We start from the raw sequence: 15,971 nt of genomic DNA on the forward strand, positions 1-15,971 counted from the left end.
TTGGTCTGGTCATACTGTCAAATTTGTTGTGGGTTGTTGAACCCAGATGCAGGCAGGACTCAGAGGCCAGGTGATAAAATAAAGAATATTTTAATAATTAAAAAAAAAAGAGCTGACATGGCAGCTGATCTCACGTAATCCAGAAACACATAGAAATCATGAGGAAGCACTAGGGACTCAGGATGATTCACCAGACGATGTCTAGACCACAAATAACACACAGACTTATATACAGAGACTAATTAGACAAAACCACAAACAACTGGACAGGACACGCAGGTGACACAGAGAAGGACTAATTATCAGAATGGAACACCAGAGAGTACAAGGGCAGAAACCAGCCACCAGAGGGCACCATCCTGACACTTACCCTAAAGATCTCTGGTTTAATGATCCTCTGCTGTTGTTTATCCTGAGGTTCAGGCCAGTCCACAGAGGGGATCTTTACAGTTGTAACTCCTAAACTGTGCAACAAACTACACATCAAACGCTCGCTGTTTGAAATCTTATCTCAAAACATCTTTATTAGCATTGGCCTTTTATTTAGTAAGTGTAGGTATTTATTCATAATTTTGATGTTTTTTTATTATTTCTTTTACGTGGTTACTTAATTGACATTTTTGTTGTTGTTTGTTTGCTTTTGTTTTTGTGCTTTTCATTAATTTATCTGCTGTTTTATGTACAAAGGTGGCATGGTGGCTCAGTTAGTAGAGCTGCTGCTTCTCAGCAGGAAGGTCGCCAGCTCAAAACTTGGCACTGAACGACTCAGTTATATTTTTATGGCAGAAATTCTTAACACAAAAAAAAAAAAAACATGGTGGGAGTGCCAAAAGCAGCTCGTATCCAAAACAACAACATGGATCAACTTTCACCTCTAAAACCCAACAGTAATTTGGGATTTACTTTTGCAATAATTACAGCTGATAAAATTCAGACATTTGGATAAATAAGAACCGTTAAAGCTGCAGCCAGTTGCTTATTAGGATCACCATGGTAACTAATTATCTGTGTTTCTCACTCCCTGACAAGACTCCTAAAGATACAGTCAGTTATTAAAATAAATTGCTGATATATAAATATATTACTACAATAAGTGAGGGACATGAATGTTTTGTTAGGTTACCATATGAAAACAGAGTTATCGCTTCATGGACTCTGACTTACTATAGCCAGTCAGTAGAAATTTGACCATGACACAAAACGGCTACGCTCTGCTCATCACAGTCGTATCCCAGAGTTACACAAAGCTGTCTGCACTGGAGACCAAAGCTGTAGTATCCCCATCTGCCACAACATTCATTGACGGATGGATGGACTGAGCCATTCAAAATTTTCAATGAAAAGGTTGTTTTCCACATAACAAATGCTGTTTTTGTTTGCAGGAGGCTGTAATTTTATGAAAAAGTAGATCCTAGTTATGGTTATGCCAAATATAGTGCTTGTATCACAAAGTTAAAATATTCAATGGAATATTGGCCTCATCTGCGGCGCTGCAGTGTTTCATGCAGGAGATCAGACAAAGTAAAATGGTGCTTGACTTGTTGATGAAAGAGGAGCTTCCCAGCTGAAGCCGGCTGATCACAGCCACTTAAAACTTTTTCTCAGAAACTGAGCCATCCTCTGTACTCTTCACAACAACAGACCTCTATGTAGGGGTTCTGGGATTTTGTCTTGTCTTTTTCTTTTTCCTCGTGTTTTCATTCATCCTTCAATGATCGTCCTCCTTGTGTTCAGCCCTTGTCTCACCTGTGTTCAATGTTAATTACCACAGGTGCCTGTCATGTCGTCCTAATTAGTGTGTGTATTTATTCGGCTCCTTGTGTCTTGTCATTTGTCTCCAGCTTGTCCATGCACGGTATTGTGATCTGTCTCCCATCCTGTTCTATTTGTAAGTAAGCTGCCCTGTCAGCATTTTGTTTTGTTATTAGAAAATAAATATGTTTAACTTTACCTGGAGTCTCCTGCTGCCTTCCTGCATGTGGGCTCAACACACCTGATGACAGATCCTGATACTCTCAGTGTCTTCGAGAAGAACCCACATGTGTTTTCATAAGCCTCTATATTCATCAGCCAGACAGGAACATCTGAAGATACTGTTTTATGCGGGAAAGGAATAGTCGAGAAAGATGAGTGATCTGGTGTCCTCAACACTGACCCGGTAAGGAGAAGAAACCTGATGACATGAATGCAACTTTGGGTCTGGTTATGATTATTAGCTGATGCAACTTGATAAATCATTTCTTGGCTTGCAGTGATACTAAATGAATTTATCTGGTCACAATAAATAACTGCTTTTAACCAAAATCCAAAGCAATCTATTTATTAAAATTAAAATAGTCAAACTTTGTCTAAATTTGTGCACGTATAAAAACCCAAATAATTAATGCTCAGAGTTAAATTTGCATTAAGCCTTTCTTGATTAATTATTGTTTGTTTTTTATTATTGTTCTTGATTCTTAGTTTGATTTTTTTATCTTTTTTTTTTTTTAATAATAAAGTTCCAAAGAAAACTTTGGTCTCTTCATTCGGATGAATATTCATGTTACGGTACGGGACTCCCTGTAATTAATGGATTCTACTTCAGTGACTGAGTTCTGATTATAAAAGTGTAAATATATTAATTTGTTGTTGATCAATTAAGGGCCAGCTGATGCCCTGCTTTAACGAGTGCAAAATAAGTAAACAAGTGTACTGAAATGAGGAGAACGTGTCACCCTTCTTCCTCCATCACTTCATAAATGCTACATTTTATGGTGTCTCGTGTGAGGCAAACAGCCTCCAGCTCAAAGAACCAACAACGTGTCTGAAGGAAAAGTTTATTTTCTAAAGAACAGAACAGAGAAAAATGTTAAACGCATTATAATATTTCATTGTAATGGAAAACGATAATCAACATTATTCATGTTAACACTTGTTATCAAAACAAGCTTCGATAAAGATAAAAACAAATAATTAATTGGTGATATGTGACATCTGTGCTGCTGATTATCCATGCTACTGATCTCTTGCCTTTAAGCTGCTGTATTCTTTACCCATCTACTCACTACAGACTCAAGTTCGGGCTGCTGTTTAATATACTGTATTATTTTACTTTTATGTTTAGCATCTTAGATCCTTATACACTGTTTCTTTTTATACTTTATATTTTTGCTGGTTTTGGGTGTAACTGGGACCTTGAGTACACAATTTCATTCCACCTCATGTACCACATGTGATGCAAATGACAATAAAGAACCTTGAACTTTGAAGGATATCGCACATTCTGAGTAACACGCCTGAGGGTATGATGTAACTAAACCCATCTCCTTGCTCCACAAGATTCCTGATTACCTTTCACTTGTCGTGTAATGTCACAATTGATGAACTCGTCCCCTGCCCACAAGAGAAATTATGATAGATTAAAACTGTATTCTGTGATTAGAATAGAGTAAGAACTGCATGTTGAAATAATGATAGATAAAGAATGCATTACCTAATCTACGATTCTCCATTTGGAGTGACCTTATCTCTAAGAGCCCTCAGATTGAGACCTAATGCGGATGAAGTCATAAGCTTTGAATCGTCTGCATGTATGCGCAAACATTTATAGCAAGTGACGATGCTCCTCTTTGTGAATAATAAAAATGAACACTCGCATGCTAAAAATCAGAGTAAATAGGTAATTATTATTAAAATGGATAAGAAGAAAAGTGTTGTATGAAATTCAAGCTGAAATGTAACTCATGTGTTGGTGGTTGAAGAGCTGGGAAACAGGATGGTACCAACCACACCATAAAAGGACATGGTTTTAGAGAACAGGATGTCTTCTTGGTTTCTGAGAAACAAACAGCTCTAAAGTGCTGGAGCCAATCAGGGCGTGACACCAGAGAATGGTACGATGAGAACTGGTTTAGACTGGTTCTAACCAGTTGACCAGTCTATATAAACCAGACACAGCTATAGGGTAGTGCTGAACGGACCGTGGCGTTGATGTGACAGGACAATATTGATTTTGCCCCAGGAGCCACTCAGAGGGACTTGGACAGCTCTAAAGGGACTTCTTTTCATCAAGATAGGAATACTCCCTCGTTCAGCCTGACATGATGCCAGACTAGACCCCTCAGGATTAGGACTGCTCTTGGGGCTAAGGGTGATTTCTTCCAGGGCTCTGAAGGAGAGAATTCACTTACCATTATTCAAAAGGTCTTCGGACAGAAATGGTGAGCGACCCCTGCTATATTGTTCAAATGAAAAATTTTATACAGAATAGCAGCAATTTTTCTATTACTAGGTAAAAAGATTAGATTAAGAGTACTGTCCTGTTTCTAGTGTTCTTGAAAATACATCATATAAACTGTGTGCTGTTAAGGTTGATTATAACAGCTTGGTTAGAATTCTTGTTGGCTCATTGGACAGTCTTAGGGGTTTTGGATGTCTTAATATGCTTTGGGGCTCAAAATGCATAACAGTCTGTCCCAGGAATAGAAGGCTGCTCTTTAGTGGATTATCTATGCTCCTGGACTCATGACTGCCTAACTCAGTTCATCGAAGCTAGGAAACATCAACTTAGTGGACTTCCAACCCTCTGAACATCCAATTTGGCTAACAGGATTCTCCCTGGAACCACGCATGAACTCTTAATCATTGATTTTATTGAATAATTGAATGCAATCATTTAAAGTGTGCTGATAATGCTGTACCCCTGCAGATCATTAATTAAAGAAAAGCAGAAAAAGTAAAATTCTGGACTATCATTTCATTACTTCGTGCTCATGGATTTGAGAAGCTTGGTTCAATGCTAATAAAAAAGGAGGTTTTTAAAGGTTCCTCAGCTTTGATTAAACAACACCCTGGAATCGTATGCCTAGATTCTAAAAATTACCAGATCAGTAACAATAGCAGTTCTACGACCGAAGGAGAGCAACCGTAGAATATGAGTTTTCCCTGTGAATGACGATCCAACTCCGGCTGCTAAGTTGGGCGAGTCACGGGGTGAGATAAAGGTGTGACTCATAGATGGAGGTCATTAACAAATCTGGGTGAGTCACCTTCAATGCAGCCTTAAATAGAACTAAACTAGAGTCATTCTAGGTAATACTCAAGTGCTAGATGATACACCCTAGAGGAGAGGCTGCAGTGGGGTAAGCTGTAACTCATGTGGTAACCCCTCTGGGTAGAAAAACACACTGTATATAAAAGCACTGAATTGATTGTGTCTGAGTTGTCCATCCTCGGTCCTTTCCATCCATCCATCCATCCATTATCTTTTACCTGCTTCTTCCATATTGGGTCATGGTGGTTGCCGGTGCCCATGTCCAGCAGTCACTGTGTGAGGGGCGGGACACACTCTCGACAGGTCGCAAGTCCATCACAGGGACACATAGAGACAAACGAGACAAACAATCATTCATTCTCTCACTCACACCTAGGGACAATTTAGAGCTATCAATCAGTCTAACATACATGTTTTTGGTCTGTGGAAGGAAACCGGAGTACCCAGAGAAAACCCACGCATGCACGGAGAGAACATGCAAACTCAAACTAGAAAAGTCCCCGGACCGGGATTTAAATCAGGGACCTGCTCGCTGAGAGGCAGCAGCTCTACCAGTTGCACCACTGAGCGGCCCCTCGGTCCTTTCATTACTGGGTATTCTGATCTTAAGACACATTCAGTAGCATGTTCTAATTATACAGAAAAAAACACATATTAATAGTAAAAAAGCAGAATACAATACATATATACTGTAGTGAGACAGGGACAGCTGTAGCTTCTGCTACACTACTAATTAATTATTCTTAAAGCTAGTTCAAGCACAAAGAATATTAATTGTTTAATTAACAATGGATTATTTCTTTTTCGAGTTAAATTTCTGCCATGTGACCAAGAAAACTTGTGGAGTGGAGTGTATAATTAGTGACATGAGACACCATTTTATCTTTGACCCATCAGAATAAATACGGTCATTTATGTAGTGAACTAAGCCTCAGGTCAAGTCCTGACCCTGAGGGCCTTCCTGGGACAAGAACTGTTATTTCATTGATTTGAGTCCAGAAACACAAATTAAGTTCATCCAGAGACTTTCTAATTGTATCCTGCACTAATCAATTGAAAGAACACTCTCTTTTTTTATTATCATTACTATTTTGCAATGTCTTGATAATCAAAAGTGTGTTTAGTTCAAACCATTTTAAATGTTGAAGTGAACTACTCATTTTAAATCAACTGTGAAACAGTATAAATGATTTTTAATCCTCATTCAAAGTAGAAATCAAGTTAATGTTTGTTACAAGAGTAATTATGCATTTTTTGATCTTCTGTCTGAAATGAGCAAGTCGTGATATGGGTCAGAAGTCAAGTTTCGGTCAAAAACATGTTTATTGGAACGAAATGTCATGTTTAACTTTTTCAGATAGATAGAAGGGAAACGGCTCCAAAAAGTCTCTGTTCTTCAAAACATTTTTTCTATCTGTTCTTAAGCATCTACGCTTTCTCCTTGACTTTTAATGACCCTCTTACGTCATTAAAATCACACCCCTGTTGGTTCTTTCAACCAATCAGGAAGTTCTCAGAGGAACGGGAACTGACCTCTTTAAAAGGGTCAACACTTCCTAGTTCCATGCAGAACGCAGAACGCAGAACAACGGGAACTACGCAGAACAAAGTTCCAGAAGGAAGAACAAAGTTCCGAGTCTCGTGGGGATTATGGAATCTTCCACATCTGAGTGGAACCTCTGACGGGCTCACAGCTCATGTGAGTCCACCTGAGAGGTGAGCGTGGTGTTGAACGAAGTACCGTCACTACTTCGGACGATTCGCAGCTGTTCCTACGGAGACGCTGGAAAGGTAGCGTTAAATGGAACTCCGTACCAGTGGAGACATCTTCTACAAGGTAACGAGTCCCTCACTACCTAAGTGTACCGAGGTGGAGCTGGGTTCGGATGGAGGGTGCCGTTCGTTATCAACCCACTTTTCCCTCATCCATTTTCTCTCCATTTAAACTCCTTCATTTCCCATCTTTAAAACTCTTCTATCTGCCAGTAATCATCCAGATATTTTCAGAAATGTCTGTTGGTTTTAAAAGCTGCAAGTGGAAACCATGGCCGTATGGTTTTCTCATCGTAAAGCTCATTAATTAAGCTGTCTTATTGAAATCAATCTGCCAATTAATGTAAATGTGTGATGTTGTTTTAAATCGTTTTAATAAACGACCCACTGTTGTTGGTGAGTCAGAAATTAAAACACGTTTCCGTCCACATTTAATCATTCAATGCACGATAGTACTCAGTCCAGAAAAATGAAAGAATCCGTTTAAATTATGAATAATATCTGACAGGTATAGTTCATTACATTTATTTAACAGAATCAAAATTTAACATCAAACATGTACACATTGATTGGCTGATCTGTTTCTGAGTAATAAACTTGGCACAATTTACTAAACAAGACAACAGAAGATTACTGATGGAGAATAATTCATCTCTGAAGGCATCTAGCTTGATTTACTGGCGAATAGAAGTTTAAAGAGAAGGGGTAAAGAAGTTTAAAGATTTAAAGAGGAGGTTTAGAGGGATGAAGGAAGATGTAAGGACCAGAAAATGGCACCCTTCCTCCAACCCCAGCTCAGTCCTCCGGTACACTCAGGGCGTGAACGACTTGTTACCTGAGCAGAGAATACATCAACTCCGGAACAGAGGTCCATTGGCACGCTACCTTTTCAGCATCTCCGGTCAGGGTGGCTGAGAATCTTCCGAAGTAGTTCCATATACTCCGTTCAACAGAATAAGCTTCCTTAGAAGTTGAGAGCATTTAATGCTCGGGGTGAGTCACAGTGAGACAGCTGTGACTCCGCTGAAATGGAGGGACCCTTGGCACATGGTCCAATCCATCAGCTACTTAGTTCAGCTGTAAGACTCCATCAGACTGAGTCTCATCTTCCAGTAAGGCTGAAAGTTCCAAGAAGACTGGAAAGACTGGAAAGACCGGGAAGACTGAATAGTTCCAAGAAGTGTTGACTTTTAAAGGGTATCCACTTCCTGTCACTTGGTACTTCCTGATTGGTTGAAACAACCAGCAGGGGTGTAGTTTTAGTGATGTCAGAGGGTTATTAGGACTTAGCAGTCAGCAGAAATGTTTTTAAGAACGGTTAGTACAGACAGGAAAATATTTTGAAGAAGTGAGAGACAGCAGGTGCCAGCCAGTTCTTATTTACTGTTTAAGAGTTTTAAAACAAGGCACTTTGTTCTCATAACTTGTCTTCTGACTTTTGACCGACATCAGGTCCACTCCTCACACAGACAGAAGAGTAAATGCACACTTACTTCGTAAGTAGACATTTAGCTTGTATGATCCAAATCTAACGAGGTTTAAAAATCATTAATACTGTTTCACAGTTGATTTAAATGAGTGGTTCACTTCAACATTAGAAATGGTATGAACTAAACACACTTTTGATTATCAAGATATTGTAAAATTCAATTCAATTCAATTCAAAAATACTTTATTAATCCCAGAGGGAAATTATATGTTGGGTAACTCATCATCCTGGTTTCATTAATGAGTTGTTATAGATGCTGATGGCTGTGGGCAGGAAGGATCTCTTGTAGCGGTCTGTCCTACAACGGATTTGAAGAAGCCTCTGACTGAAGACACTTTGTTGTTGTATGACAGTCTGATGAAGAGGTAAAATAGTAATGATAATAAAAACAGAAGAGCGTTCTTTCAATTGATTAATTCAGGATACAATTAAATAGTCTCTTGATGAGATAATTTGTATTTCTGGATTCAAATCAATGAAATAACCATTCCTGTCCCCTGAAGGTCTTCAGAGACAGGTTGATGTCGGAGGTCTAGTTCACTACAATACTATATATACATATGTGTGTGTGTATATATATACACACACATTTTATTTACATATATACATAATTTTAAACTTGTTTCACTTTCTTTGTTTTTGTCATTGCATTACTTTGTTCAGTAATTTATTGTTTCTTATTTTGCTGCTAAGTTATTTGCTTGTGCAGGAACTGATTGTCCAGTGGATTGCAAAAGTAATCTTAGCTTTCTTCACAGATGCTGTTGAACTGTTTTAGGACTCGTACAGCATCTCTGAAACACAAATGTATCATTAGAAACAGAAAACCCTGCATAGCTTAAAAACAGTTTAGAGCGCTGCCTGCACTCATCCCACTCTTTTTATTCCACTGCTGCTCTTTCATAAAGAAGCTTATTTTGAAGCCTCAAGCGTTTTTATTGCAACATGACAAAGAGCAAAGCAAAGATGGAATAAGTGCAGCACTTTAGTTTCCTTTGGCCCAAAGTGTCATGCTTAGGATCTGGAGGTTTCACAAAGACAATAACATCTCTACAACAGCAGCATATTCTAAGGTGGATATGGAGGCAGGATCCTAAAGATGTGGCACACATATGTCAATAATTTGAAAATGTTTTTATCAGTGATTATATAACAGATTTTAATAAAAAGATCAGAGATTTTAAATGCAACTGATTCAGTAATTCAATTATATTTTTATTATTGGCGGATAAGTGTCGTATATTTATTATTTTTTTTTCTTATTATCTAACACAATAGGAAACACAAATTATGAAAGTAGTATTCCTTGAAGAAATACAAATTACTTGCCTTCCGAATCAAAGGATTAAATAAATATCTCATACAATCCTAATCTTTATATCTCACATAAAGTTAGTGTTCAGAGTGGGTAATGGGAATGACTCTCAACTGATACCACACTAAGTTTTAGCTTTCTATCTGTAAAATTTACAGAGTTATAGCTCTTTTTGTGATTAATAAAGTAAATTAGCTTTGGCAGTCATTTTGGATTGGGTTGACATAAAAGTTATGATAAAGTCCATCGAGCGATTCACGAGAAGTTTTACACTTCATTCTCTGGACATGGCACAGAATATGTTTCTCATCGCTTCTACATACAGTAGTTATGGCACGCAGTGATTCAAAACATTTAACTGCTGACTTTGGTAGAAACTTTGTCTGAATATGTTTTTAGAAAACTTAAATGAAAGAGAACTTTCATTAAGCGTCCTGTTTTTACAAGATCCTTCAGATTGTTTCTGAAACTTTTCATGTCTCTATTGTGTGCAAAAACAACTTCGCCACCATATTTTTATGATTATTGTGAGAACTAAAAGATTAAGAAAAAGTGCAATAGTTACACACCTTTATGACAATGTTATGCTTTTTGTAAACCTAGCATAAATAGTTTATCAACGTTCAAGTTCAAGTCAAATTTATTGTCTGTGTTGGCTATCTTGAAATGGATTGACTCCAAAATGTAATCAGATGATTGTTTCCACCAAATGACTGTATTCTAAAAGTTTAAATAAAATTCATGCAGTGACACTAGATATTTTGCTAACAGACAAAGTTGACCTTGATATATAATGACCAAATTTTGAAAAAGAATCCTGCGTCGTGACTTAGTGCTTAGAGTGTGTGTTAGGGACTGGCCTCAGCTACTACCACACTCAGTTTGAGCTCAATACTTGTCATATTGGCTGAAATATAGCCTTATTTGTATTTGTTACATTTGCTTTGCTGAGGAGGCCATTTTGAATGTGATTGACTCCACACTGTAAGCAGCTGTAGACGTGTATCCATCGACTACTTTCTGTGAGTTTAATTCAAATACATAATTTGCTTCATGAGATATTTTGCCAAAGTTGTAGGCAAACGACTCCGTGCATGAAGGCGCGGACACACAAAGACGAAAAACATCATTGCTGTGCCTTCTCTGGTGGACAGGAATGAAAAGACCTTTAAATGATTGGATGAGGTATAAATATTTTGCACAACCTTGCTTCTGAACAGTCACACAGAGGGTTAAAAGCTCTTGCCTGGGTGTTGCACTGCAGTCCGTTTACAGACTGATGGGTGCTAATTGCAGCAGAGTCACGCTCTGGTTTCTCAAAGCTGAGGGGTGGTGGTCTGGATGATAGCAGCTGCTGAGCACTCGAAGGCCACGTTAATACCCCGAGGGCCAGGAGGAAAGGTGTTAATGAGCCAGCTCTGTCTGTCTGTGCAGCATTATACACACACTAACAGACGTGTGTGTGAATATGTTTGGAGAATCTCAGATGTTCAGCCTTGCATGTCAGCAGTAAATGCTCCTTCCAAGCTGTCAGGACGTACACTTGATTGGACTGAAACAGCAACATCCAGTTGTTGCTTTATGACCGTACATGGAAAGTTACCCAAGTGGATTTATAAGTCTGTCTGTGCACAGTTAAAGCAGTTCATTAAAATTAATTATTAAAGAACATTTAAGTCTTTCGTGAAAGATGCTGCAGTATAATTTAGGAATTTTTTTGTAACTGTAAATTTGCTTTCTTTAATAAATCAGGAATGAAAACGCTTATTCCACCTATCACAGCCGAAAGAGTGAATATGTTTGTATCAGTTTGTGTTCATCATAATCCATCCATCCATCCATCCATCCATCCATTATGTTAATCTGCTTCCTTTTTGGTCATGGGGGTCGCTAATGCCTATATCCAGCAGTCATTAGGAGAGATGGGGAACACCTGGACATGTCTCCAGTCCATCACAGAGACACCTGTGGGGCTGAGATGGGGTAGAGGTAGGGCAGCCGACCTGGGACCAGAAAGTCGCGGTTCGACTCCCAACCATGCCCACGTGTCCAGGTGTCTCTTAGCAAGACACCTAATCCCTAATTGCTCCCTGGGTACTCAATAGCTGCCCACTGCTCCACCTGGGTGCATCCCAGGTGGGATTGGTTAAATGCAGAGAACTATTTTTTTCTTTGTATGGGAACATACAATGACAACACTTACTTACTTACTTACCTGGACAGGTCTCCAGGTCCTTCACAGGGACACATAGAGACAAATGAGACAAACAACCATTCACTCTCTTACTCACACCTAGAGACAATTTAGAGTAGGGGTGTCAAACACTTACAAAAGGGGGCCGAAATTAAAACATTTTTCAAACTAAGGGCCAATTTCAGAATCTACATGAACTCAAATCAGATAACCAGCATCTTTTCTTAGTCACAGTTTCCTCAACAAGAGTTTGATTGGTCTCATTTGATGTTTTCTGTTGTGCTTTTGACACCATAATCAAAGATTACTGAAATAATTCAAGAGATAAAAGTATTTTACGTTTCACATATCATCTTGGAGGCCATATAAGATGTCAACAAGGGCCACATTTGGCCCCCGGGTCTTGAGTTTCACACATATGATTTACACTTACCAATCAGTCGAACATGCATGTTTTTGGTCTGTGGGAGGAAACCGGAGTACCCGGAGATAACCCACGTTGCACAAAGAGAACATGCAAACTCCAACCAGAAAGGTCCCGGGCTGGGATTCAATCTGGGAACCTGCTCGCTGAGAGGCAACAGCTCTACCAACTGAACCACTGTGTCACCTCATCCATCAGTAGTTTTAGCAAAATATCCTATAAACCACTGGACAATTTTTAATGAAACTATAATGATTGGGTTTACATCTATTCCATTTGTAGTCAACTCAATTTAAAAGGCCTCACAAACTTAGCCAAGACAAAACTGACTATAACTTGTTCAAATTCACAGATGTTTAGAGTCATCCCCTGCGTATACGCCTAACGATAATACATCTCACAGGATTTCACAAGATTGTGCGTAAGATCATTTAAAAGAACAAAACAACTATAACTCAGGCCCAACCAGAAGACTGTTTGTTTAAACTCTTGTATGAAAGGTGCTGACCAAATGCAAGGAATGCTAGTCCTTCAATGTTCTGGGACGTTTTGGTCAAGATAGTAACACTGATAAACAACAAGAACAAAGGTTCATTTGAAAGTGTTATTTGAAGGAAATAGATTGAACCCATCTGATTGTTTTCTCCACTTGAATGGGACAGTGTGAACGTGGAATTAACAGATATGTGATTAAGATGCAGTCTCTAATGATGTCTTTTGTCTCAAGGCAGTGATCTCGAGCTGCACTTGTGGGTTGAATGGACCATTTGGACTTGTTGCTCATCTGTGATATAGACTGAAGAGGGCGAAGGCAGTAGGACCTGATGACATGCCAGTGGAGGTTTGGACATGTCTTGGAGAAATGGCAGTGAGGTTTTTGACCCAACTATTCAATGGCATATCTGAGGGTGAGAAAATGCCTGAGGAATGGAGAAGAAGTGTGCTGGTGGCCATTTTTAAGAACAAGGGTGATATACAGAGTTGTAGCAACTACAGGAGAATTAAGTTGATGAGTCACACAATGAAGATCTGGGAGAGAGTTGTGGAAGCAAGACTTAGACTTAGAAGTGACTATCTGTGAGCAGCAGTATGGGTTCATGCCAAGAAAGAGCACCACAGATGGCATCTTTTCTTTGAGGATGCTGATGAAGAGTACAGAGAGGGTCAGAAAGAACTCCATTGTGTCTTTATGGATTTAGAAAAAGCATATGACAGGGTTCTGAGGGAGGAGGTGTGGTATTGCATGAGGAAATCTGGAGTGGCCGAAAAGTATGTTAGACTGATACAGGGCATGTATGAGGACAGCAGGACAGTGGTGAGATGTGCTGTAGGAGTGACAGATAGCTTCAAGGTGGAAATTGTAGTGCATCAAGGATCGGCTCTGAGCCCCTTCTTGTTTGCTCTGGTGATAGACCGACTAACAGGTGGTCAGGCAGGAATCTCTGTGGAATATGATGTTTGTAGATGACATTGTGATCTGTGGTGAGAGCAGGGAACAGGTGGAAGAGAACTTGGAGAGTTGGAGGTATGCACTTGAAAGAAGAGAAATGAAAGTCAGTTGTAGTAAGACAGAGTACATGTGTGAATGAGAGGGAGGCCGGTGGGACAGTGAGGCTACAAGGAGCAGAGGTCACAAAGGTGCAGGACTTCAAGTACTTGAGGTCCACTGTCCAGGAAAATGGGGAATGTGGTAAAGAGGCGAAAAAGAGAGTCCAGGCAGGATGGAGTGGATGGAGAAAAGTTTCAGGAGTGATTTGTGACAAAAGGGTGTCAACAAAGGTTAAAGGAAAAGTTTACAAGACAGTGGTGAGATCAGCTATGTTGTATGGTCTGGAGACAGAGACATGGACAAAAAGACAGGAGAAAGAACTGGAAGTAGCAGAAAGTAAGATGTTGTTCTCCTTAGGAGTGACAAGGATGGATAAGATTATGAATGAGATCATCAGAGGTACAGCAAAGGTTGAAGAACTGGGAGATAAAGTTAGAGAGGCCAGACTGAGATGGTTTGGACATGTCCAGAGGAGGGAAAGTGGTTTGGACATGTCCAGAGGAGGGAAAGTGGGTGTTGGCAGAACAAGGTTAGAAATGCAGCTTCCAGGAAAAAGTTAAAGAGGAGATATATGGATGCAGAGAGGACATGGAGGTAGTTGGAGTGAGGACAGAGGATACAGAGGACAGAGTGAGATGGAGGAGGATGACTCGCTGTGGAGTCCCCTGAAGAGGAAAAAGCCTAAAGAAGAAGAAGAAGAAGCTCATCTGTGATACTGTATCTGTCACAAAATGTTGAGGGTGTTTAAAGTAATTCTGGTTATGCTACATTATATTAATTAGATCAGTTGATCAGTTTCTTGCTTTCATAATGAATCTATTCACACCTTAAAATGATTTATGAACAAATATTTTTAATAAATGGTGAAATAACAGATTATTATTCTTAATAAGCAAAGGTCAACAGAAAATGGAAGAAAATACACAAACAATAAATACACAAACAATAAAATATATATTGTGTTAATCTGTCACTGACTGCCCAAAAAATGTACTACAGAAATTATTAATGCTATTAGCTTTTAATACAGCTTTGTTTAAATGGTAAACGGGCCCCACTGCGGTTAAGGACACTCAGGGTGGTGGAGATTAGGATGTCTGGGTTGGCTGAGACTGTCCTATTTCAGATCCAAGGACAGACACAATACAGATGAGCTGCAGAGAAAAAGCCCACAAGGGAAAAAAGGAGTCGGGGACAAACGATTGATTGGAAACCTAAGAAAGAGCAAGAGGTGCAAGATCGCTGAAAGCCTGAAGAAAAAGATGCCAGCCCCAGACTGCACATCTTTTATACCTTTAAATTAAGAAGGGATTGTGATGTCTGTGCTTTCTACTTTGAAACTGTGCAGACTTTAAAGGGTTAAAAAGCACTGTTTGTACCAAGACTCTCTAGTTTTATTAATTTCTCATGAATCATAAACAAGTACAGACAGTGCTGTTTTAATACAAATCTTCCTAAATCTCTGGAACAGGAATTAAAATGAAAAGTGACACTCTAAGCCAGCCAGGATTATATGTTCTCAGAAACTGCAACTGTAGAAAAACAAAAAAGTCTCCGGAAGAAGACATCAATAAAGCAAAGCAAGCTGATTTTGTTCTTTTTTATTATAATTTGTAACAATTTGCTGACTGCGTAATGTTCTTTCAAAAGGATTTGTTAAAACTAAATAAATTTGCCTTAAAGGAATATGACAAAAGCTTCATTAAAGTTTTAAATGAGTTAGTTTGAGAAAGTTTCCTTAAAGCAGCCACCTGAAACCTTTACATATTTTCTACTCGACTCCCTTCAGAGCTCTGATATGCTCCCAGCCAGTAACTGTAGAGTCAGGAAGATGTTTTAAACAAGAATAGTTTTCTGTATCATCTAATCGGTCTCACAAGGTGTTCCCAGGCCAACCGAGACACTTAGTCCCTGCAGCTTGTCCTGGGTCTTCCCCTTCCTGTTGGACATGCCCATCCAGTCTCTACAGGGAGAACCACCTCAACTGGCTCCTCTCAACGTGGAGGAGCAGCGGTTCTACTCCGAGTCTCTCCTGGATAATTGAACGCCCAGATGGACTCAAGGCTGAAGAAAAAAATCTGTCTGCCTGAAGAAAAAACAAAAATCAAGCTTATCTGAATCAGACTCCGACGGCCTTGGAGACGGGCTGACTCAAATTTCTCCTGGGACACGAGTACCCAAGGACAAAAGCTTAA

This window comes from Nematolebias whitei, chromosome 17 (assembly GCF_014905685.2).
Source record: "Nematolebias whitei isolate Nwh7 chromosome 17, NemWhi1, whole genome shotgun sequence".
Classification (NCBI taxonomy): Eukaryota; Metazoa; Chordata; class Actinopteri; order Cyprinodontiformes; family Rivulidae; genus Nematolebias; species Nematolebias whitei.